Source organism: Vanessa tameamea, chromosome 25 (assembly GCF_037043105.1).
Source record: "Vanessa tameamea isolate UH-Manoa-2023 chromosome 25, ilVanTame1 primary haplotype, whole genome shotgun sequence".
Taxonomy (NCBI): Eukaryota; Metazoa; Arthropoda; class Insecta; order Lepidoptera; family Nymphalidae; genus Vanessa; species Vanessa tameamea.
Genome location: NC_087333.1, coordinates 2,571,171 through 2,598,716, shown reverse-complemented (window position 1 = coordinate 2,598,716; position 27,546 = coordinate 2,571,171). Strand labels below are relative to the sequence as shown.

General features: G+C 31.1%; 1 protein-coding gene across 1 annotated transcript in view; it reads right to left on the bottom strand.

The window, feature by feature from the left end:
• LOC113403497 (uncharacterized) overlaps window positions 1-27,546 on the bottom strand; it is a 127,635-nt gene that overhangs the window by 99,042 nt on the left and 1,047 nt on the right. The window lies entirely within an intron of this gene.

Genomic DNA, 27,546 nt, shown 5'->3' with positions numbered 1-27,546 from the left:
CGTTACCTATTAGTCAAAAGCGATCACAAAAGGTACTCCGAAAGGGCAAAGACTCTCAAGTAATGGTCTATTAGCGTACCTCTTTAGGGCATCGTCCAGTAATTAGATTTAATTTCGCCATATTTTATACGCTCACGTGAATTATTTGAATGAAAATATCCAAGACTTCGACTTCCTTATTTGATAATACATCGTAACTTTGATTTTATAGCCTTCCCCGTTATTTTATCAGCTTTATGGACTTACTAAAATTTACAGCGACATGTTACAATAAAATCAAAAAATAGACTTAGAACGTAACAGAAAATGCAGTTCAATGAGAACAATCCTCTCTTCCTTTTTTTGAAATAAGTTAAAAATAAATTGTCATAAGAGAGCGTGTATTATCGTGATTAATTATTATTTTGCTAGAAAAAAAATGTTTTAATTGGTTTTCTAACAGTACGTAATGTTTAAAAAAATATTTTATGCTATTTATTCATCACGCACTAACTTGGATTTTAAATTATCTGCGGAATTAATATTTACGAAAAATATATATTTTTTTTAAAATATATAAATAATATTTCGTATCAAAAGTATTTAATCGAGTTTTTTTTTAATTTATATTGTTTTAGAAACAGAGGTCATAAAATATTATTAATAAAACTAAATGATATTTAACAAAACTATATTATAAGCAATTCTCATTGAACCTCCAAATAATAAATGTAAAATTGATTTCAAATAAAAAAACTCAAATCATTATTATAATTAACTTTAATTATTTCTAAAGCGAACCGTCTGTACAATAGCTTACAACACTGACCTGATCGACTTACCCAGATAATATCGATAGAATCAACTGATAACATCGATAATTACATACAATTGATGCACCTCACTATGACATAACCGCGGTTACATGATTCGCCATAGATCCCACGTTTTATGGCGAATAAAGTTTTTACGAATTACAATTATAATCGTTGAATTCAATTTATGTAACAACTTTTTTGAGGTTTATCATTGTTAATTGTGATTTGTAATTTATAATGGTTGCGATATACGTTATCATTAACGTTATTATTAACGTTATTATTAACGTTATTATATGTTCAGAATGAGAAAGACGGCACAGTGGTTATAACGCGTGAATTTTTATATACTTAAGTTGTATTTAAAATAACTCATCTCGTGCTCGGTTGTGAAAGAAATCGTCGAGAGGAAACGTGAGGTATCCAGTGAACTGCATTGGTACAGCGTTGTGGAATACACTATAAACGCTATCGAAAGGAAAGGAGGCCTCAGGGATCCAGACAGTCCTCGCAAACATTTGTCTTATATTTCTGCTTACCTATATATTTTTTCATATTTACTTATAACACGACAATTGACAATTTAATAATTGGAATTATTGTCAAAGGTGAGGAGCATGTCTTTCATGCTCTTCTAAAACCTTAATTAAATACTCTACACTACACTTGTTGTGTTCAGACAGTTACTACACATACTTAAATATTTAAAACTCGTTAAGATTAATATGCAAAATATTACCTACATGTCAACAAGTCAGTAAGTCAACATAACGAATAGATTTTTTTGTGGCAAACTAAGCTAAAATCAAAGCGGTGTATAATTTAGAAGAGCCACAGTGACAAACAGTCGTCCAAGCAGATTTTACATTGTATTATTGTACGTAGTAACAAAAACTGAAATCATTTCTTTAACAAAGCAAAGCTATTAATCCACGTCCACATGCCTTTATACAGACTATGTTACATCAACAATGAATATTAATATTAGGTAACCAATACACTATAAACAATTACCTAACGTCAATGTTGCGCGTGGGCAGGTCGCTGTTTATATCCCGGACAACAAATAAATTTGTTTCAGATGTCACTTTACACATATTTTATAGATCAAGCAACCGAAACGAGAAATATCAAATATGTTAATATCGACATAATTTCAAGACAATAGCGAAATTATTTAATAAATGCTTTAAACTCACCTACTCCCCCCACTATCTCCACCCTAAACCAAGGATACGCTGAGTATATACCTGCAACTTCACGCAGCAGCGGCTATCATTGTGATTACTAAACAACCAATCAACAGATTTGTTGTATAATTTAATAAGTTACCTTTTTCAAAAAAGTAATCAATATTAAACCGACGTTATTTAATGCAAACTAATTGAAGAAGAATTAAATTCAAATATGTTTAAAAAACGAACTCTGTAACGGATTTTAGTTGAAAATAATTATTTTAAATTGTTTTTTTTTTATTTCTATACTTTAAGCAAGCGATCGTTTTTGAGTAACAAGAAATGAACTGTTAAAATCGTTTAGTTTTTTTTTTACCTTAAACACGTGTTACTTCGCACCTAACGAAACGGTATCAGGGTCGTTTATGAACCGACATCGATATATTTTTCTAATTGGTTGTAGATCAAATAGTAGTCGGTGACTTGATTTCGTTTATTTTTTATTGATTATAGGATAGATTTGAAAATGAACTCGATCACCATTGTTATTGCCCTGGCCCTATCCAAAACTAATAATTATTACCTAATCCTTACACGGTCAATATGATCACTAACAGAACAGACCTCGTTAGTGTAGTGACTAAATATAAGACCACAATTTCCGAGGTTTTTCCGTCGCAATGTTCTCGTAAACGTGTCTCGAACTTGCGACTGCAACTTGAATACCAAATATTATATTAGATATTCTAATTATTTAAGACAAAAACAGATTCTTCATAGTGTATATAGTCATATCTACATTAATAACTCCAGCGCTCTATGATCGTTAGATTAGTTGCAAGCTAGCCCACAATATCGAGTTACGAAGACATTTCCATAAATCCTCACACAATAAGACACGCTATTTTCCACGTTACGCAACAATAGAGTTGACGACAGACGAAAGTGTTTGTTTTTCTCTTAACATCACCTACTATTCTAATATAAACTACAAACTTGTTCTTGTCAGCTACTGCAGCCGTATAAGGATAAACGCCCACGCAAAGATAGCTCCAGATAGCGCTAGCTTAAAATATAACGAACAAGCTGTTTCTAACGCCTGCGTGGAATGCAGTCATCTAGCAAACGTAAAACTATCTACGTATAGATCCTCACTATGTTACATAATGTATCACTTGGATCCAAATTACAACGCTTTAATGGAAATTATTTCATATTTAAATCATACATATACTGATGACTAAATTTTTTTATATGAAATTGGTAGGCGGTGCGTTAATGCATATACTTTGAAATAGAACGGTGTTATTAGCTTCAAAACTTAGGAATAAACCTACTGTAGCTTCTATTATAGCCGAAGAGTTTATTTGTTTGAAGCGCTAATCTTAGAATCAGATCGATTAAAAAAGCTTTTAGTTCTAGACTGCCCATTTATTGGGAAGGATGTCAAATCAAGCTACGGGTGCTGTAACATATAACAATATAACGGATAGAACCGCATCAGCTGCGAATCGCTACGAATATCAATCAAAATACACTTATTCAAGAAGGCTTTTACAAACACTTTTGAATCGACATTTTACAGAATGGTAATTAAACTTAAAGCTACCACCGGTTCAGAATTACCACGGAGAAGGACAGACAAAAAACTCGGTAATAAAACTGAAGCACCAATATAGTACTTTCGAAAGATCAATAACTTTTTTAACTACAATCACGAAGGACATAATATCTTAGTTTCCAACATTAGTGACGCATTGGCTGTGTAAGAATTGCTTAAAATTTCATATGTCTATGTTTATGGGCATTGGTGCATGAGGACGCTCACCATGAGGAGGCCATAGAAACAGGTGGCCATATATAAAGACTTATATAGTGTTATGTATGTAATAATTATTAATTAATAATTAAATATAGTTATACTTGTTGACTTCCAGGCAGGATATATAACATACATATATAATTGTATTTAACTAACATGACTGTATTTTTAGATGTTGAAAAAGAGTAACTACTAATTTTCCTGACGGTTCTTCTCGGTATCTACATTCCGAACCGGTGGTAACTTCATTTAATATAGTTTGTTAAATGATTATAAAAGCCTACTTGAATAAAGTATATTTTGATTTCATATATTTGTTTGCTAAATACTGAGTTTCTTGTCGGTTCCTCTCGGCAGAATCTACATCACATAATAACGACGTATGAAATTAACGACCTTATTCGCAACGAAATTAATTTTTAAATTTCGGATATTGATTTGTTTGTTAAGCAGTTTTTCCGTTATTCTCGTTTTCGATTGTCATCGTTATTATGTGTCTGCGATAAGTTTAATGGGTTAGTTAATCTAAATTTCTAGGTCTAGCGCACTAAACGTGACTTAGCGTTCACTTGTGATTATAATTTGTAATGTTACATGAACTAGATGGAGCTGTTACTTTGTATACGTAGACTTTGTAACTTTGTAATTGTTTATGTCACATTAGACAAAGTTACAGCTGCACACATATATATGCATATAATATATAAAAATAAGAATGTAACGAAACCATAAAATATTAAACCCAAAAATCAAGAGCGCGAGTTTAGATAAAAAAAACATACCTGATAAAAAAAAAATAATACATTAAAATAAAACAGCCAGTTATATTAGGAAGAAGGTTAAGTATTTATTATAGAATTGATAATAAAATATTTAAAAATTTGAATAGTTTTTTGATTTTGCGAACTTAAATGTCAGGTCATAATATTTAATTTAATACGAAAGTTAATTAAAACGGATACAACTCGTACGTGTAAATTTTTTAACTTAAAACGTTGCACCCGAACGTAACATCTCTTACGTCGTACTTAAAATACACCCTTACGTACTAGATAAGATAATTTCCATAAATAAAACGATTACAGATTATTCAGAAGCTATTAGGCAAATCTATCGTGACCCGTCCTTAACCCTTAATTAGCAATTACCTTAATCTATTACATTCAGCTTAAAATCCTATAAGTTAAGACTTTTATGACGTCACTGAAATTTGTTTCGTGTCCACAAATATAATCCTAATATAAATACAAGGTGCAAATATTTGTATGTGTGTTTATGTCGTTCTTGTAAGACTAATAGATATAATATAATCAAGTGAGGTCGGGTAGCTAAATGGATAGGATACATGTACCTAACTTAGAGAATAGCTCATGGTAATGAATCATTATTAATTATTATTGTATCAGTATATCATTATATAACAATAACATTAAATAAACATTAACAAATAGAAATTTAAAACAAATTAGCGGACGAATTACGTCTGCGCGGAATGGTGTCAAGGATAGTACCTCCCTGTCACTAGTGATTGCAATGAAACAAATCTTAAATCTTACTAAAAAAAAATTAAATTGTTATTCAAACATTTTTAATAAAAACCTCCATTCGGTAATCGTTCGGTTATCAATCGAAATTACGAGAACATACCGTGTTGATGTGGAGAACCAACTCAGCAGCAAAAGTATTTCCATTTTTTGTTTTTGTTGTCTTTTATTTGTGCCAAGAGGGCACAGATTATTTCGCCAATGTCACGTGCGAAGTATTTCCATTAGCCCCGGACAGGTAGCTGTCATTAAACCAAGGAGTTTAACACTACACAGATTGAAAAAAAATGAATTATTTGAAATCAATTTATGATGTCATTACTTTTAATCCAATATAATAATCAATGTGCGTCCGCTATATAGTTTTATGTTTTTTTTAGTATAGGTATATAACCTGTATTCGACTATAAAAATAAATATCATTAAAATCGATTTAGTCTACTTTTCTCGAATAATTTAAAACTCATTCGATTAATGATTCCAATAAAACACGATAAAAAAAATACGAATTACAGTAATGTCTCAACGTACAAGTTACAAAATCAAGGCTAAAGAAACTGGTTAGTTTCTAGACTTCCGGTGTTTTTTACAAAAGGAAACTGATAATCGAATCATAACAGTAATCGTAACGAGCTACTCAATTGTACCGTAACTCGCAGCACGGATTTCGGATGATGCGAAGTCATAGGGAAATTAGATTACTTTTAGGGTTCCGTAGTCATAATTTAAATCTATTTTATAGAATATGTAAAGTAAATACAAACTTTAGTACTGAACATAAGATATTCGATTGTCCAATTAATTCAATAGATTTTTGCTTTATAATTTTTTTTTAATTATTCAACTATAGGAGAGCACAAACTGTACATTGAGGTAGATAGTAAGTATTAAATAAGAGAAAAAAAAAAGTATACAAACAGAAAAACACAAATATTAAAGATAAGTCTATAACGTATCTACTTACTAGCTATATATATGGAATCTACTTGTAGCTCTACATTTAATTTATTCATTTAAAATTACTATTTAAATGTTAGTACGAGACTAATTGAATAAATTATATTTTGGATTTATGTAAATGAATGAAGTTAATGTCTCAACATTAACTTCTCAAAGGGTCAAAATTAAAACGAAATGTGACTTTAAAAACTTAAAGAAACGCTTAATCTTAAAATAAGAGGAAAATTACTCTGATATTAGTTGACACAAGAGACATATTGTCTTAGTTCTCAAGGCGGCTCAATAGCGATGTAAGGAATAATTTATCTTACAACGCGAATGTCTATTATCGTTGATGACTTACTATCTGCCTATCCGCATATGTATTTTATAAAAAAAAAGTAAAAAAAAAAGTGGTATTTTTTTGTTAATCTCTGGAACAATCAGTCAGTCCGTTTGAGGAAGGTTCTAGGCTTTTTAAAGTCGTGCAAAAGATAACAGCAGGAACGTAGTTATTTATTAAATGTTTATTAAGTTCACTAAGGGCTTATGTACTTAACTTAATACCATTTACGTCATTTGAGACGAAGTAAAATCTTATATATTATAAAGAACCAAAATAATCGAAATCACGAGTCCCTTATATATTTATACCCTTAAAAATATATATATTGACAAAACTATCTAAAAGCCTCTCACAGATAAAATCACGTATATATTACGAAAGCTAGTAATCTCAGAAACTCAACGCGGGCGAAATCATAGGTTATATCTAGTTGCACGGTTCAAAATCCTTCAAAGAACCCTGCAATCTATACTCAACCAAAAACAACCATTAATTCCTTGCAAATGAATAATGAATCCTCAATTTCCAGCCATGTTAGCCTAACTAGCTGCGTGTATTCCCTTTTAGGTACCCTATAGAGCCAGCCGCGGCCCAAAGATAACTTATCTAACCTCCAATCCGTGCCAAGGTACCGTTTTTTTCACTCTTGCATCGGATTGCTCGCACCAATTTATTTACTTAACCATTCATTCGGTTCGTTGAACTCGAGAAATGTTATCTACAGCCAAACAATGAAAAGACAACTTAAATACCTTGTAATAAAAACGTCTTTAGCCGAACTTCGTATATTTGCTTTGACAATACACGCAACTTTATATTTGCAGTCGAATTATATCATCGAACAATTGAAATTAAACTTTCCTACTCGTATTTAAAGTTCAATATAGTATGGGCTTGTTAACATTATTAGCGCAAATAAGTTGTGTATTTTTATTTCATCGCACGTGACGATACGGTCATTATGTTCTTACATTCGTTTCATTCACAAAAAGTATATTTGATTTGACACTTCGGCCTTTCAAGTTTGGCAAATAGTTCTAATAGGCGCCGATATAATGTTCCTTTTCAGTTCAATATTTAACATTTTTATGTAAAATATTCACTTTAATTGGTAGTATATATTATGTACTTCTAATAATAAATGGCGAGACGTAATTTTTAATTCCCAACTAAAAAACTGCTAAGGCAATATACAAAAGTACTATACCAGGAGATACAGCGCACTTTAGAGAAGGTTTTTGTACCTATTGGTACCTACAGGGATATTTAGACGCACTTCGCAGTTTCATCCTCCTTAAATTTAAACTTTTGACGTGATCCTGTTTAATGTTCTCGTTTTTAACACATAATAGTGCACGTAAGTTCTTTTTAGTAAATGATACTTGAATTAATCGCACCTAATTTTTAAAATAAGTACGCAAGAGTAATTGTGAGAAACATTATATATCGAACTTTAACCGACACTATAAAGAACCTTGAAACAGTTTTTTAAACGGTATCGATATCACGTAAACTTTACGCACGAATATTTATCCTAACGCGTATTATGCAAAAATATTGCGTGTATATTAAATGAGAATATTGATACATTAACCTAAAGCATCATGCTAGCTATGTTAATAATAATCTGGCGTTTTGTTGAATATGATATCTCTTGAAACCAATGGAACAATTTATTTAATAAAACCTCCATAGTGATTCATATAGTCTTAATGCATGTTTGCCCTGATTGACAAACAACGCGCATCCAAGTCTACTGAATCGAAAAAGCTGAAATTTTCAACTTTAATGGGATAAGTAGATAACATTATATCAATTTTAAACGTATGAAGTCCAGAGGGGCTTTTTTATAGCATAGGTTGGCTGAGGACGAGCATATAGGCCACCTGATGGGAAGTCACCACCGCCCATAGAAAATGGCGCTCTAAGAAATATTAACCATTCCTTAAAGTTGCCAATGTGTCACCAACCTTGGGAGTTAAGATGTTATGTCCCTTGCCTACCTGCCTGTACTTACACTGGCTCACTCACCCTTCAAACCGGAACACAATAATACTGAGTACTGTTATTTAACGGTAGAATATCTGATCAAGACGGGCCTGCACAAAGCCCTACCACCAAAGTAAAGAAGGTTAGTAGTTAATGAACAAAAAATCAAAGTAACCTTAAAGGATTCCTATATAAGTTTAACTGTTAAGACGATAGTCGCATGCGTGCTTATGTCTAATATGTTACATTAAAACATAAACGACCGTTAAACTTGGTCATAGACAATTAACGTCAAAACAATGAGTGGAACTTACATCAAACTAATTTAGTACAAACAACACACCCCGACCTTGCTCGTGCAGACAAATGAGGTGTCGTTAGATTTAAAAGTGTCAAGAATGTCATCAGATAAGATCAAATATAGCGGGAACCATTATAATGTAACAAAACAGAATATACTTTATTCAAGTAAGCTCTTACAAGAACGTCTCAATATTAATTCTACACGATTAATTTTACGTAATGCAAATGTAGATTCTATCTAGAATCTGCAATTTTCTGAAAACTTATTTAAGTAGTTATGGATCATATACCTACACCAAAAATAAAAAAGAACCTAAAATTGCCCTTAGAGGAACGCCCATTTCTAGTAAAGATAAATACTTTATATATTTTAATTGTGATTACAGTGTCTAGTATATAGGCTTTTGTATTTTTTACTTATGGTTAGTTAGAGTATTCGTATTTCAGATCACTTCTTGATTAGTGGTAAATTATGCAATGTGCAATAAAGTAACATCACACTCTGAATTTACCGATTTACTCCCGACCATAGAATTGAATTGTTACTTACGCCTTTCCTTTCATGTAAGAATGACCTAGCACGACATATTTTGAAGACACAAATATTTTTATTTTTCGTAATTTACGTTGCAACAATAGCTTCAGAGATCGAGATTGTACTTACGTTTCTCAGATTATCGCCTATTTTACCAATGTTATTGAAGCCAGCAAAACTCAGCAACACCTTTAAAGCTATCTTATTTTCATGCCTTTTAGGTTAATACTTTAGTCTTAAATTGACAAAACGATTTAATGAAACGAAAGAACGATTCGGAAAAGATAGAATCCAATTTTTCTCGCCCACGAATAAAGTTAATTTAATCTCACTAATTTTCAACAGTTTTAATGTTTTAGTTATTGGTTTCTTTTATGATTTATGGCGGCTGACGGGTGAATAAGCCCCTTGATGGTAAGTGGACACCACTATTCATAGCCATTAGCGCTGTAAGAAATATTAATAATTCCTTACATCATCAATGCGCCACCATCATTGGGAGCTAAGATGTTATGTCCCTTATGCCTGTAGTTGCACTGACTTACTCACTATCAAACCGGACAACAACGAAACTAAGCTCGCTGCTTGGCAGTAGAACATATGATAAGTGAGTTGTACCAAGCCAAACGGACTTGCACAAAACCCTACCAAGTGAGTTCGTACATTTCTTTATAAAAGGCATCTCGAATCAAACGGCTGTGACCAATAGTTCGGAACTGTCATGTGTCGATTGCAGCACAACAAATTCTTACCACCTGGGCAGATTAACAGACAGATGTTAAACAATAATAATACATCACAGCCTTTTGACTGCAAATAAATTGAATCAACCTTATTAGTAAAGAAATAAACATCAAAATGACTTTTGATGCACAGGACAGCTGACTTTTTTTAAATATTCGTACAAGGAAACTTCGTACTAATATCTGGTATAATTAAGGGTGATTTTAGTTTAATATTACCAAATATGGAACATCTGGTATCGCACGTGCCATAGAACACAATAGATGCGTTAGTACAATGCTAAGGGTACATGACAACTCTGCTCATTTATTAAAGACAGATGATACTATACCTCAAAAAAAAAAATCGCATGTGCAAACTTAAAAAAAAAACCGTTATCAATTTAACCCCTCTTAGTAGATAACTAAATAACTCTTATTACGAAATAATAATAAAAAAATAGAAGAAAATTGTACTTATACCGCTAACTGATTTATGAAAAATAGCATCAGAATAAACATTACAAAAGAATACTAAAAAAAATGATCAGTAAGTAACATCCTGTAAATTTCTCACAGCTGGGCTAAGGTCTCCTCTTACTTTGAGAAGAAGGTTTGGAGCTTGCGGGTTGATGGATACACATGTGCCAGAATATCGTTGAAATTAGACACATGCAGATTATACTTCACCGCCGAGCACGAGATGAATTATAAACGCAAATTAAGCACATGAAAATTGAGTGGTGCTTGCCTGAGAAAAAAATTAATAAAAAAAAACCGAAGCCTAAATTATAATTTCACACCTTTGCATTCCAAAAGAAAAAAATTAAGAATAATCACATTATATCAATGTCTAATTACGAAACGGTAATTACCAATTATACGATCAATATGCAATTAAATTCTTTGTTTTTCACATACAATTCAAGATGCTTAAAAAAATTACCTTAATTCATCAATCAAATAAGAAAAAAGAAATAACATTCAAATTAAGTAAATTGAGCGAGATAATCTTATGAGTGCAAATCAACGCAACATATACTATGAAAATAATACAAACAAAAAGGGTGATGTCAGTTATCCATTAAAGCCTTACAAGTTATTTCAATCAAAGAAAATCACGAATAACGAGTAACAACATCAAAAGTCGTTAATAAAACCGTTATTTTCAATTAAAAACAGTTATTAATTTGTGCATCCTGAAAGCAGGGTCAGTGACAACCGTGGGAGAGCGAAAGAGTTACAGACTATAAATATATTACTAAAGTTCTCATAACAATGCATAATATCCATAATAACGAATAATATTTTCATTAATTCAATTTTTCACTTGCGTTGCGTTATTTTAACTCAATGATACATTTTTTGTGTATGGCTTCTTAAACTGCAAGCCGCAACAATTCTAATAAAAAGCACGAGGCCACTACACAAAAAATAAATGAAAAACTTAAAGCAAATGTAACTGTCTAACATTTCAAACCGTATGTACTTATAATAAAGTCAAAACTAAGACGTTAGTATTCAACTTAATACGCTTGCAGAGCGAATGAGTGTCAAAATCTCAATTATATAAAATAACTACCTAAGACCTGAAGATTTATTTGATACATTTTATTATAATATATTTAAAGCTTCTAAGGTTTCGCCTTTAAATCTTTTTGACGAGCCTTTACTCCACCACGGTGCTCTAATGCGAATTGATGGTTTTGTTGGTGGTGTATAAACGTAGCAGATTTTTCATCCGCCTTTTCCAGGTGTCCCCTCACCATATTTTCTCTCACCGAGCACGATGATTTTGAACACAAATTAAGAAACTCGATTAATCATCGCTTAAAATTAATGCCTTCTAACTGAGCCATTTTACGTTTCATCTTTTATATATAAAATTGTAAGAGTAAGCCGAGATGGCCCAGTGGTTAGAACGCGTGCATCTTAACCGACGATTTCGATTTCAAACCCAGGCAAGCAGCACTGAATTTTCATGTGCTTAATTTGTATTTATAATTCATCTCATGCATGTGTCTAATTTCAACGAAATCCTGCCATTTGTGTATCAACCAATCCGCATTGGAGCAGCGTGGTGGAATAAGCTACTAACCTTCTCCTCAAAGGGAGAGTAGGCCTAAGCCCAGCAGTGGGAAACTTACAGGCCGTTACTGTTGTAAGCATTTTTTGTTTACATTTGTACCTCTGTCGGTCTGTTAAGCTTTCACGGCTAAACAACTGCAGATATTTGGTACGAAACAAGCCTGAATGACGGACTACCCTACTGATTTCACCCTTAATTAAGGGTCGGAAATAAGTTCTAGATGAAATTACGTCACAGTGTATTCCAAGCAGATGAAATCGCGTGTTGAGCTAATTGTAGTTATTTATGTTTGAAACATTCTTAAGGCGATCATGTCATTCTCAAGCTGTGCTAACGTCATTGATTTCCAAAAAAAGTAAAAAGTGTTTGTTTTACAATAACAAGACACAAAGGTACTTTGATAGACTTTTTTTACCTACTCTACTTTTGAAAAATACAATTTAATGTTACCAGAAAACAGTCTGGTAAAACAGTTAATATTAACATGTCGCTGGCAGAGAATGATCGCCCTTTCTAATTATTTTCGCTTTTCTAAAACAAACGAGAGAAAGTGTTTTGTGACTTTGAGCATTGCATGCTAATAAATAGGACGCGTTTTATATTAAAGTTAGCAATACAATCTATAAATATAATCCTTTTGGCCATACGTACGTGTGTACGTCACGGAACTCCTCTTAAATTTAGGGATCGATTGCGTGCGTTTGAGATGATTCTTGAATGGCTTAGATTGGACCCGGTGCTATTTTATTTAGAAGAAAAAAAGCTTATGTCAGCAATGTGACGGGTCAGGAATAATAGATGTATATAATAATTATGAGAAGTGGTCTACGGAACCGTAACCTAGTTGGTCCATAAGAACACGCAAACCTTAAACGAAGATTACTAGTTCTAGCTATGGGCGTACTACTGATCTACCGTGGACTTTGATTTGTTTATAATTAATCTTATGCTCACAATATAAATGGTAAAAAGGGATAAAGAAATACGACCTAATATTCTAAAGACTAAAACATTCAACGATAACTAAAAATTTGATAGAAAATTCAGATAGTCAAATATACACATATTTCTCTGCCTCTAATAACCGGTTTAAGAAAATGATGCCTCTTATTGGCCTTATATGATTTCTGATTACGTCAGACTTGCTAATGTCTACGACTTGATTGCTTGGAATTTATAATGCTTGTTCTATTGGGATACTAAATATCACACCGTCTTTTAATTTATAACACTATTTTATGTTGTGTTACATATTTTTACGTGAAAGCCTATCTGTGTGGGTGTTTTGTATTGATGTATACTTGTGTTAGAGTTTAAGACAAAGTTTTTACAGGCCCTAAAGAACTAATTTCTATTGTCAAGATCAGCGGATTTAGCGGTGAGGCATGTTTCATACAGTACTATTGTCTGTAGCAGTTTAAATTTACTGCCAAGTCCAACACTAAATCTTATATATTACAAATTAAAAAAATATTGCCTCCATTGTTGCCTGCACACTAACGAAGAAGTGAGCTGAATGTTAATATAAGATCCCGTCGATATTATGAAAACGATTCGATCACACTGAATTCGTCAATGTTAAATCTGTCTCTAAAATATGTTTATATATTTAAAGGTAAATTAATTGCCATTATCAGCAACACTGGAAGTCGAATAAAAAAAAATCCAGCCGTTCTTTATATTGTATCTGATAATGTTAACAAAGGACATTACTGTATGCACACGATGTGTTTGTAAACATAAAAACTTACGTGTTAAAGCACAGATTCAATTAAAACGAGCATAGCGGAGATACGATCTCGCTGACGCACGCGACCGCGCGAAGAAAAACTTGCATGGGTACGTTTAATTAATGTATCTGAAATTACATTTAGTTACATAAATGCTTTATTTTATCTGTTCTTTTTTAAAAGGAAGGCGGACGGATAAGTCGCCACCGCCCATAGACGCTGTAAGAATATTAACCATTCCTTAGATCAGCAATGAAAACTTGAAAACTGAATTTGATGTCCCTTGTAGGTAGGTACTAGGTACTAATAATCATAAATATATTTTTCACAAAAGTAAATATCAAAAGCCCAATTACACAATATTGTATATTATAATATTAAATATATATTATATTTAATATTACAATAGCTACCGGAGCGGGTAGCTAAGGGAGAGAGATCTAAATAAAACATTCACATCGTATTATATATTGATTTAAGATCAACAGTCAGCGTTATTATCAATTTGCACAAAATCGTAATGAAATATACCCCCAAACCTTCCTCACTCACTTCATCCCTTCGTTCATTAGTAAAAACCGAATGAAAAAAAAAAACAGGCATAAACAGGACTTGACTGTTTTGTACGTAATGAATAGTGATTGCCAAATATTTTATCAAACATAAAATCGAACATCGAAATAAATTCATATTATGCAAATTTAATTCGGAAATAAAAAAAAAAAAAATCCAAATATATAATTAAATTAACCTACAATTTTATTTATCTAAAATATCTTTCCATTTATGTAAATGGCAAAAACTCGACTAGTGACAACCAATTACTAATCATTATCTCACCAAAAAAAAAAGTGTTTCACTGAGGGTGAGTGAGCCAATATAATTATAGACACACAACAACTTAGAGCTCAAGCCGGGCAGCATGTTTAATGACAATAATTAAAGTCCGGCCGCAGAGAGAACGCGTTCCTGACGTCTGTCGGTTGTTCAATAATACACACTTGAAAATATACAGTTGAAATACAGCCACGTACTAAACTTGGTAGGGCTTTGTTTAAGCCAGTCAAGATAGGTTACACTCCACAAATTCTACCGCTAAGCAACAATACTTATGTTATCGTGGAAACTGTGAGTGAGCCTCTGTAACAACAGGCACAACGGATACAACCTCTTAGTTCCCAAGGTTGGTGGAGCATCGCATGTAAGGGATGGTTGATATTACTTGCAGAATTACCGTAGTGGTGGTGACCTCTTAATGTAAGTTAACATGATTATGATTTTTAATGAACTCATTCGTCTGTAGAGCGAATATTTCTATATAGTGGAGCGCCCAAGGGTTTTGACCTCGGAAAATGGTTACAGTGAATGAATTTTTTTGGTTAAGGTGGCAGTTTCTTCTTTATATTATAACTTTCAAAGTTTACCAAAAATTTTTTTGTGCTTTTGAATTTTTAAATTGACTTTTTTCAATTAAAAAATTCCGATTCAAAATGAGTCAATTCCGCAATCTTTAAATTTTTAATGTCAGAAATCATTTAAAAAATGACGCAATTTCTGCGTATGAAAAAAAATGTCATTGCAAAAAAGGGCGTGGAGCTGCTTGTAGATGTCGGAAGAGTGGTTTATACCTATTGTAGTTTAGCATGTTTACAGTGCAACGGGAATAGTTAGCCTCAATATTTTACCTACCATTAAAATAACTGAAGTGGAAGAGAATATTTGATAAAGATCAATGACTTAAAATGCTTAAATTAACCAAAATTTTATTTTAAATGTTACTTTTTTCTATTATCATTAAATTACTCCATTTTCTCAGTTATTATGCTTATAGAAAAATATAAATTAACTTAATTTGGATATAAAAAATCATTTTGTAGCCTAAAATGCCTCATACTATTTGAATCATCTATTTAAAAAAAAACAAAAGCACAAATTTTCAATTTCATTCCATTTTTTTATTTTATTTATCATCCACTGTAACAAAAGTCCGAGGTTTGTATGATTTTGACGCTCTAGGCACTCCACCAATAGTAAATTCTTCACCACTTCAAAGTCAAATCGTTTATTCGATCACGGAACGAGACATTCACTTAGGGACCGGACATAACTTGCAATATTTAATTATTTGCGTCAAAAGAACGTATGACTGTACGATCGTTTCTTACATTTTACGTTCAGGTTGGGCATTGATTGCCAATGTTTTTTCTTACATAATAGTTATGCTGATTCGATGTCTCCTTTTCTATTAATTAAATAATAACATAGGTATTAAATAAAATCGACTTTGTTTAACCTACTTCAAACGCGAATGTTCCAATGTTTAAAACACGTGAATCTTAACCGAAGATAGCAGGTTAAAAATCGGTACGATGTTTGCTATCTTTTTTATGTTAATATTTGATTAGAATTGATCTCGTGGTATATGAACAAGAACAAAGTGAGAAAACCAGCGTCGGATGAATTTCTGCAACATACCTATCCACCAAACATCACACATTAGAACACCACGTGGTGGATTAAACTTTAAATATTTCTCCTCAAGACAAAACAAGTCCTTTGCCCCACATTGGGACAGATAGACATGACGTATCCTTCGAGACACTACATAACATAATTTGATAAATATTTGACCAACCCAGAATTCACAATTTTCATAACAAAATAAACTAAAATATTACGCAATAAAAAATTCGTTTAATTTAAATTTCTCTCAGCCTTTCATTTTATCAAATAAATTCTTATTTATCCTTGAAGTTGAAAACAAAATATTAAACATAAGTTCAATGTCCTTATAAAGTCATAGGTATTATTCTAATAAAACATGCGTTCACGTCGAACTAGTGTTCACGTTGAATAAACATTAATATTTTTTGCATAATAAAATATACTTACACGATTGGATGACTTTTCATAAATAATAATATAATAAATTAACCGCATATTATTGATTAAAAATGATAAGCTAATTTTAATCTGTGCGCCTTCAGGCAAAGGCATTCTATATGTTTACGAAGGATTAACTATACGAAAAAAAAAAAAACAAATATTGCCTGTAAATAAATTATAATAAAACTAAATACTACTTTTGTCAATATCTTAAATCATAATAAATTATCATTTTTTAATCGGAATCCGTTACGTAGAAGACACTAATAAACTCACTCATTAATTCCTATAAAAAGTCATATTCGTATAGATTACATTAGAGACATATCTTGTGATGTGTGAAAGGAATATTTTATGAAACCAATTTGATTCGACGCTACGTATCATTGGATTGGATTTTATTTTTAATATGCATTCTACGTTAAAAGAAGTTATAAGAAATTATTCTCGTATTATTTTGTAACTTGCAAATTGTGACTAGTTTCATAATACAGCCAATTGGCGATACGCCCGGCTTAGTTCGGGATTTTTTTGTAAGAGTCAGATTTATTACCAACTAGTTTCCGCTCGCGATTCACCCACTTGTGAGGGGTACAGATTTTAGGTGATCTATCTAGTTTACTGTATATCTGACAAATTTCATGATACTCGATTGAGGAATTATTATATGTATTTAAAATAAAATCACCAAATAAACCGACATTATTTATAATATATTTATTAATTATATCATATAATTTTTTGATTGCTAAACACTTCGGCATGCCTCGATGCTTTGCTCTGCTCTCAAATTTTATCGTATTGATTCCCTACTTTTCTAAGTGTTAAAATTTGGTTATAATAATATTGAGTAAAGAATAAAAACGAACAGTTGAAAAGACAATCAAATATTTGACAAAGCTTTAGTATAATTAATATCAAATCGAGTTTTTGTTGATACCTTATACACAAACGAACATAAAATCTCAATTACATTTATGAGCTATTAAAGATAGTTACTGCTAGCCTTCACCTATATCTTTGAATATAATTAACAGAATCTGAATTTATAATGCGAAATTGAATCTTATTAATAACGGATTGTATAGATACTTGCGGCTAAAAAGATACACACAGTCAGTTTGGTAAGAGAATTCTTTATTCTATTGAACAATTGTAAACAATGCTAAAATTCATCACCAAAAAAATTATGGATGGTTTCTTTTACTTCAACTTCGATAGTAAATAAGTAAGTGTAATGTTTATACTTTTATATATTTAACCAGATGTGCCTGAGCCTTCGTGTGCGTTTAAATTTGAGTTAGTTGGACATTGCAGCGTGACTTTATTTTTATTTTATATATAATTCTAAAATAAAATAAAATAAAGTTCAAAGCCTTAGTTACTCCTTATTACATCAGCTATCTGTCAGTGAAAGTCACGTCAAAATCGGTCCAGCCTTTCCAGAGATTAGCCGGAACAAAAAAACAGACAAAAATTGTAAAAAAAAAATTTTTGTTATATGTACCGTGTATACTAAATACATATTTATTTTGTAAAAAGCGGTTATTTTAATATTACAATTCAATTTAATAATACAAACAGACACTCAAATTTTATTATATGTAGGTATTTGGAATTTATTATTGTCCTTGAATATATCCAAGAATGAAGTAATTTTACGTACGTACAATATAATTATCTACAAGAGCCAATTCAGAAACTATCAGATGGTTATTTAGGGGTAACCTCATATAAAAAAACACTCCAACAGCTTGCTTTATATGCCCCCAAAAATAACAGCTAATTTTAAAATATTAGTAACACTATTTCGATTTGTTTTCAATTAAATTAAATATATATATATATAGTACTTAATTGTCAATATCTTGGAATCTGCAGACGCTGTTTAAATGTAGAATGCGAATGTTTCTCTAATTTAAACAACGATTTAATCTCAACATTAATCCTTCGTAAACCAGTTATTAACTGACAATGCATTTGACAGTTCTGTAACACCGAGTAACGTTAATTATTACCAAATTTTGTCGGATATGTCGGCTTATTCGCTGTTAGCAAATCATAGTTTGAAATTTAATCACAGATTTCGAATTATTATTGTGATATTATTTACATTTTATGCATATATATTGTCAAAATTTGTAAAATTAATTCTAACTTTAATAAATGCGAAAGTAAGTTGAGCTTAAAGCTAAGTTGAGCAGGGACACAGAAAAGAACATATACTCTATTCCAATCATAACAGGAAAAAAAGCCAAATAAACAACATTTGACAGCAAATTGACGCGATATCATTGGTTGAGAGCTTGATTGATCTATGATATTCACTATGGCGTTGAACGTCGACGAAAGTTATCGGAATTTGGGAAGTAAAATTAAAATGGAAATAAGTAGTTAAGTGTAGTATTATAAATAAAGATATATTAATCATAAACTTTTAGTAGTGCACAATATAGCTGAGTTATTAGCAAATCGCATGAAATCTAAGTTTTGTTTATCTTTTTTCCTACTTCCATTGGAATAGGCTATAGTATATTTTATTAGTGTGCGTTTACTCAGTGCCAATAGTTTGCTTCTATTTTAGTCAAAGTTCTCTCACCTTTGACAGTCCTATACATAAAAATAAACAAACACTTTTCCAATGTTATTTAGTGACTAGCTGAGAATAAACCAAAAGTGATTGTGAACTGAGGTTTAACGCGAAAACAGTTAAGTAATAAGAGTCATACGATAAAAGTCGATCGATGCGATAAAATTGTATCACGATAATATCGTTACGTATAGACCGTGAATGATGACTTTATTTTATTTTTAAAACAGGTTCATTTTTTGTAACGAAATTAATAATAAGTTCATTCATATGAAATAAACATAAATAGCATATAAAACGTAAAATAGATATATTTTATTATAAATTTAGAACCTGTTGTCGTTGAAACTTGATTAATTTTGACAGATACTCATGTAATGACATTTGTCATTTCAACTTCACTAATGCGCCCCTTGCCCTTTTTAAGTTTTGCACATCTGCATAGGGATAAACTTATAACGCTAAGTTTCCGATTCCTTCAATTCATCCTTCTTGGGGCAACGTATTCGTTACTATAATAAAAATTTGCAGATATATTTAACTTTGCCGATACATCAATTCAAATTGTTTTTTAAAAAACATTAATAAATTTTGTTCAACACAAGATTATATCGATGAAAAAAAGTGTAGAGCGAAATTGTATTTATCTGACATGAATTAGTATTTCAAATGTTGGAAAAGAGTAACTAACTTATTTTATTGCCGGTTCTTCTCCGTAGAATTCCGAACTGGTTCCGAAGAAGACATTGCTGTATTAAACGTAAAGCCATCGCGTTTAATACAGCAATGTCGTCTTGAAAAGCATATTTTGATTTTGCAATATTATTCAATAAAGATTATTTTAATAACTTAATACACGTTTCTATACTTGTAATACAGTCGTGAATTCACCAAGCAACGAACTTATACTAGGGAGATAGGTAAGAGTCGTGGTGAAGTCGCAACCCAAGATTTGATTTATTGATTCTTAAATGTACCAAATTTAAAGTGATTCTTAAAAGTACCACTTTATATGTCTGCGCGGTTAAAATCAGTTGATTGTGTATTATTTGATGAAGTTATACTCAACAAGTACGTGATTTAAATTTAATTGTACTCTTCAACATAATAAAGGTTAACACGAAATAAAAAAATAATTAATCAATTACAATAAACTCATGCAATAAATCAGCCTACTTAATAGGCTTGTCGTTTAACTAAACGACTGACTTACATTATGACTGCTACGTTAATCCTCCTTCGCACTTGTCACAAGCGGTCAATCACCCACTGAGCTATAAAAACCGGACTTTCAATAAATAAAACCGAAAAAAATACATTCCAGACTCTTTTGTTGCGTAACTATTATATGTTAATGACATTTCACGATAATATAATATATAAATTATTATAAAAATAAAAATGTAATAGGATTATTTACAGAAGAAAAAATGTAAAGAAACGGAGAGAAAATTTAACATTTCGAAAATGGGTTTTTCAAGCCATTGGCGCTGTAATGCCTTTTTTGATCGATGCGTGAATGCTGAATACGATCAGAAATTTTAATTTCGAATAAACATTACCTACAATTTAATTTTTACAAATTGTACGAAAAACCATTTCGTCAACTATTCGAAAAATCTCATTCCTATCCTTTCAATTACATTACATTTTACAAAAATCGAATGACAACCCTGACTTATAAGTTAAAGCTTCCTCTGTACCATTTATTCATTAGTTATTCCACTAAAAATATATTAAACCATAATTATACACATACAACTTTAATAGATTAACAAAACAACATAACAATATAATAATTTTCAACTCAATAGAGATAGAGAATATTTATATAAGAGTATAATATAATATTTTTAGATGTTAAGCGCTGTAAAATGGCTTACTTACTAATGTCATCAAATTTATAATAAAATTTACTGATTTAAAAAAGGAATAAGTTTTTATACTTCAATAACACATCAATCATTGATTCAATAACTCTCACAATAGTTATGTCCATAGATAAAAACTAACCATAAAGTTACGGCGTTTGCCTTCTCGGTGAAAAAAAAAAAAACACAAATAGAAGCTTAGTGAGATAACGACTCAGCCGATTATGCTATATTACGCTCACGATTCCGTTATGGCATGTTCTCATTTGCAATTCACACATCTATAGATGAAATCTAAGATTTTGTATAAAATAACGTTATATTCGGACGTTGCGCATCATCCTGGAATTAATATTATTAATGCGTTACGACCTTACGTATTTCCTTTAAAACTGGTCCGATTCTAGGCCACAATCATTTTGTTTATTGCATCATAGTTACACTAATTTCGAATGAATGAATTTCCGTTTTTTGTGTTTTGCTTTGCATTTTTAAATAGTTTTATTTTTTATTTAAGAAAATGGAAATTGGGGAGTTTTTATGTTCAATATTTGTCGAGTATTGACGATGTAATGGCTAATATTTCTTAGTCCAATATCTATGGACGTTCATGACCACGTTGTTTAAATAAATTAAAAAAAATAAAGCGAGCGTTACAATTGTCGCATATGATGGGCAACATCTAACATCAACTTGGGAACAAGGAACATTAACATTATATCTTCTCGGATAAAGGGTTCGGTACCGTCTGACAGACAACTACAGCACCGCGCGCGCTCATTGGTCAAATCAAATAGCGCGCGCTTTCTCGGCTTCCTGTTACACACTTCCGTCCCTTTTACGAAAACACTCCCATAGATAGCAGGAAATCGAAAGGTTACGCGTGAAAAAAGGTAGGTATAATAAAATCGAAATAAAAATTAATAAATTGAAATAAAAATAAATTTGTATGTGGAATGTGAACTATGGAGTGAACTTAAGAAATCGTATTTACGTAGATAATAATAATGATATGCTTGACTATAAACAAATTACTAATGACAAACACATCACTAAGAAATGAGAGAATATTGGTTCAAGAAATACTATCTTTATTTATTTAAAGTTACATAAGTTCTTTGATGTTTCAATTGTTGTAATCAAAATTATATTCCATATCATTGATTTGAAAAATGAAAATGACCTAAAAAAACATTGTCGAAGCGCTAAAAAACGGTGCTTATTAAAAAAAACTACTACAGAACACGTAAGACATCCGACATATTAATATTGTTCCGGATATTCTATTGACTTAAATATCGTAACACTGATTTATAATTCTAAATTTAATTCAATTAAAATATCTTACAAAACAATTACACTATTTAATTTTGTTAAATAATATTTGAAGTATTCATTAAAATCAGCATAAATAAGCATTAAAAGTAATTAACAAAAAATATTATACGCAAAATTGCGAAACACTCAGAAGGTCATAACTAGTGTTTTAAAAATACAGATTTAACCTCAAAACTATTAAAAATTTTAACATATCACTTGTTACAAGTATTGATCTTTTTTCAAAAAATACTTTACTTGTACAAAGACACTTCACCTCGTCATATCAACATAATGTATACTATCTATACTAATATTATAAATTTAAAAGTAACTCTGTTTGTCTGTCTGTCGCTCTTTCACAGCCAAACCAATGAACCGAATTTGACGAAATTTGGTATGAAGCAAACTTGAACTCCAAGAAAAAACATAGGCCCTTTTTTTTGCCTAAAACATGACAACCGACCCCCTAAAACGCGAGCGAAGCCGCGGTCAACAACTAGTATTAGTATATATACTTTTAGGATAAGTTATTTAATCATGAACCCCCTATTTTTATTCGCTGGAAAACACGTTTCCCCCACCACAAAGGGGGGGTATGTGGGACTCGCCGGTAGCCGAGTGCCCGAATACCCACTAAAAAACCAGCTGTACTCTCTCCGTCCCTTCGAAGGGCGTCACGGGATAGCTTGTTCATACAACCGTGAAAAGTTAAATTCAGTAAAGTCTAATTACCGAACACACCTCACTGGTATATCGCTTGAATAAAGTCAATGATATTCATTATGGATTTTCGAAAACATTTACGTTTTTAATTCAAGTAAAATCAAAGTAGGTAAGTGGAATACTGTTGTATTAAGTTTTGTTTACATGGATTGCTTCTTCGATTGGTATAGGCAATATGGGATCAAGATACAATGAACTTCCAAGCAATATAAGAAACTTCAGACATATACTTCAGGCATATGCATATGCCATAAACTAGGCGAAGGTTCCTTTCCTTTTTGAGAATATTTAGAGCTTACTCCACCTTGCTGCTCCGATTTTGATTGGTCCTGCACATTTTCATACCGAGGTGTTTCTTTATTGATGAGAACGAGAGGAATTACAAACACTAATTGCTATAGGATTGGCCGTAACTTATGAGGTTTAACCACACAATTGGCCTATCAAAGGAGACCATCATGGCCCAACTCATAACACGTAAATACTTACAGATGCTAGCAATAGAAGACAGTATACAAAATTGCTACGATAGTTGAGAGCGTAATAATGTTGAAATTCGCTTTTGTTGCTGTTATATAAAAGCGTGTGAAAACGACTGCCATTCTAATAGTATTAATTCTATTACTTTATTTATACACGCTATTAAACTTAATAAAATTTAAATTTTCTAATTCATTTTAAACAAATAAGCGTTACTCAATTTTATTATTTAATAAAAGTGAAAAAATTGAACGTGTGACTTAAGGATAAGATACGTTTTCATAGACGTTGCACGACAATACGAATAAGATAACTAGAACTTACATAATCGATTCGCTACCAAGCGTTGGATCAAATGTTTGAGAGGGGCTATAAACTGGCTCACAAAATCGTAACAAAAAGTTTGAATAGCTTCACGGTGAACTGCTGTCTAGTGATTGACTCAAAGATGACTCCAACTCTTTATAGTCGGAGGTAATATTAATGTAACAATGCTTTTATTATTAATTTAAAAAAAAAACCTTTCACGGTGCCTAGATTTTATTCAAATCAATTATATCTGAGAACTTTAAACTATCTTCATATAACAATCAAATCGATTGCTTGCCCTGTTTGGTTGAAAAATTGACTAACGAACAAACTATAGAAATTTTTATATTAATAATAATGTACCAGTCTCGAGACATATTCAATATATACAAAAACTTCAAGGATAATATCAATATCTAATTCGTTCCAGACAATTAAATGCCAAGCTAAACAACCTATTATTGAATCTAAGCGTGAATCACTGCCGTGACTTCGACCGTTGCAGATGATCTACGTAATTATTGCATAGTTCATAACATGGTTGGACCTACATTTTAATAACAATTTTAGTACATCGAGCTACCTTTTGAATCGATACGAGCGGTTCAAATCACGTCTCAAGTACCCTAGAGAAGGTTTTAGGTATAATACGGAACGTTGCAACAAATAATATATTTTTATATTATTTTTTAACATTTATCTATTATTGTTTTAGATACACAAAGCGAAAGATTGTTTGTTATCATTAATAAAAATCGCATAATCAATTTCCTGTCTTTTAGTTAGTTTTACACCTAATTTTAATAATTCTGTTTAGTCGATTAGTGATCCAATATACCGAACACCGAATGTTCTCTTCGGTTGAGACGGAGCAAGAAAACACATAACACTAAATAAATATATACAAACATAGCATCAAGGCCTACACTTTTGGTTTGATATCGTAGTTTTTAGTAAAGTACTAATACTACGATATCGGCAAAATATGTATTCAACAAAATATAATCAAAAGAAGAAAAAACAAATTAGTAACTCCAAGTTTTCGATGTCTCAGGAGTGACATAATCGATTATCATGTATAATCAATTCTATATTAAAACTGTGCAGACTTTTCATAAGCATTTGAGAGCCTACTTGATTAAAGTATATTTTGATGCGATAAATACATAAATTTAGATTATTTTTTCATCTGTAGAAAACAGAACACAAAATTGTATCCATCGTTATTCAAACATTTCCATTGTAAAGACGCACCTGCGACAAAACTCGGAACCGGTTTAATTGATTAATCACTGATAAAAAAATTTTGTATTGGAAAAGGAAAGGCTAACTAGCCTAATGAATAGAAATATTTTTAAAGGATTAGACAATTAAGTCAAAAATTTGAGAACAATGTTATCTTTGGTAAATAATGATAAATTTTTGGGACATCAATTTTTATGGTGAGTGAGCCATCGTACAGGATTAATAGACATAACATCTAACATCATACAGCAATAGCCTATGGACTATTGTCTGTGGACACTGTAGGAGTGGTACCTCTTACAGTGCCTGTGTATAGACAGTAGACAATGAAAGCCCAACTGTGGAAATGGTCACCAACACCACCAATACCAACGGATAGTCTAGTTTACCCTTCACTTTTCCTAAAATATATATTGCAAGATTGTACTTATCTCTTGATTAATAATGTTTGTGCCCTAACATATCTTCTAAATCTTGTTTTTTTTTTTGCCTACGCAAAACCGTTAAATTTAAAATGATGAATAATGACCGAACACGAAATAAACACATTAATTACCTTCATAATTTGACATATCTCACACTTTTTGATTTTGTATCTTGCATTCTTGTCTTACTTAAACAAATGGATGGTATGCTATCCTATTCGCTCAGCATTGATTTAAGTTCTATTTTAAGTTGTTTCGTCTTACGTTTTCTTGAAAACGGTGTATATCTTTTTATAGTTATTAATATAATTAGGGACCAAACCACCAATAAACCAAGTAAGACCATATTTGGGGCCAAACTCCTGCTGGCAATTTTTAAATGCAACTCAGACGAAAATATTTCGAGTAATAACTAAAATAATTAAACAATTTAAGTCCCATTGCTATCACGGGAATATTTAGATGAGACAAAAAGCGCATGGGCCATTATTATTGTGGCCATATTGCGTGTATTTTATTATGTATTTATATTATTGTCGTTTTATTTTCACTGATAATAAAATAATAATCACTAAGTTTTTAACGTTAAAATATCATGTTCCGAAGAATAGCATTAGATCACGGTACTGGCCTTAATATCAATTCGTTATACATACATATTTAAAAAAAGACCTAAAATTATTTTTAAGAAAAATAAAAATATTACGATTACATCAACGAAAATCATTATTTACAATCTATCTAGATAAATTACAGGTAATTCAGTTACTAAATTTTTTGGATGATTTACTTCACCATCGTAACCTGCATATGTATTTCATTTAATAAGCACTACCTACTACATATGCACACCTATTTTTTATGTATATATATTATATATATACTGTAGAGATATATTAGTTCAAAACTATTATTTGCTTGTCTTTTTTCCTAACGTTTATCATAATATCAAATTTGAAACTGATAGGTATGATGAAATTTGCGAAAACTTAATGTTTTACGTTTGATTAAAAAGTGCGTTTTGCTTGAAAACGAAAGATTACATCTAAAATATACTAAAAAGATATGACCTTCACGTTAACATATTTCATTACTACAAATCAAAATTCCATTACAAATATAAACTGTTTAAAAAATTCAAATATCAAAAAGTATCAATGTACCAACATAAAACTATACACATAACACTATAATGGACACGCAACACCTGGCCCGCCAAATTTCATAGTCTGCCTAAACCAGTTCAACTGAATAATAGCATTATGAAACACATTTCTAGAATTTTAGTCAGACAAGTACGGATTTGAATTGATTAAGCTTAAGCGGATACAATGAAGTCAATTGTCTATGGTTCAACAAGTTAGTCGTCCTGAACTTTTACAATAATAACAATATAAATTATACAATACATTATTTAGTAAAGTTTGTTGTTCTTTTTTATGTTAACTAAACAGATTAAAAAACTATTTAAGCAATCAGCAATAAATGTTGTAGTTTTAACGGAATTATGCTTTTAATTTATCTATCTAAATTATATATAGGTTAGATTTTCTATTTTTAATTCATCGTTTATAAAGTTAACAACTATTAACTAAATGGAGTTTTACGTACATAAAATAAATCTACATGAATCATATCTGCTAGTTTATGTTAAATTTCAACAAAAACAATTAACCGTATAAAATTCTACAAAGTTTACAATAATT